Here is an 843-nt window from a genome sequence, read left to right as displayed (position 1 = left end):
CATCCCTGTCAGTGTCACCCACCCATCCCTGTCAGTGTCACCCACCCTTCCCCGTCACAGTGTCACCCACAAATCCCCGTCACAGTGTCACCCACCCTTCCCTGTCACAGTGTCACCCACCCTTCCCTGTCAGTGTCACCCTGTCCATCCCTGTCACAGTGTCACCCACAAATCCCTGTCACAGTGTCACCCACCCATCCCTGCCACAGTGTCACCCCCCCAACCCTGCCACAGTGTCACCCTGTCCATCCCTGTCACAGTGTCACCCCCTCATCCCTGTCACAGTGTCACCCTGTCCATCCCTGTCACAGTGTCACCCCCTCATCCCTGTCACAGTGTCACCCACCCATCCCTGTCACAGTGTCACCCACCCTTCCCTGCCACAGTGTCACCCTGTCCATCCCTGTCACAGTGTCACCCACCCATCCCTGTCACAGTGTCACCCTGTCCATCCCTGTCACAGTGTCACCCCCTCATCCCTGTCACAGTGTCACCCCCTCATCCCTGTCACAGTGTCACCCACCCTTCCCTGTCACAGTGTCACCCTGTCCATCCCTGTCACAGTGTCACCCCCTCTTCCCTGTCACAGTGTCACCCCCTCTTCCCTGTCACAGTGTCACCCTCTCTTCCCTGTCACAGTGTCACCCACCCATCCCTGCCAGCACCTGAGTGTCCTTGGAACCCCCCTGGGATTTGGGAGAGCCCGAGCTGGGTCTGGGAGAGCTGGATCCCACCCTGGGAGATCCCACCCTGTGGGATCCCACCCTGGGACAGCCCCCAATTCCCCCCTCAGAAGGAGCCACAGGTGGGGCCACAGGTGGGACGTGGCATCTGCCAGCTCCG

This window comes from Corapipo altera, unplaced genomic scaffold (genome assembly GCF_003945725.1).
Source record: "Corapipo altera isolate COAL_440 unplaced genomic scaffold, ASM394572v1 60091, whole genome shotgun sequence".
Lineage (NCBI taxonomy): Eukaryota > Metazoa > Chordata > Aves > Passeriformes > Pipridae > Corapipo > Corapipo altera.
This window is presented reverse-complemented; position numbering follows the sequence as displayed.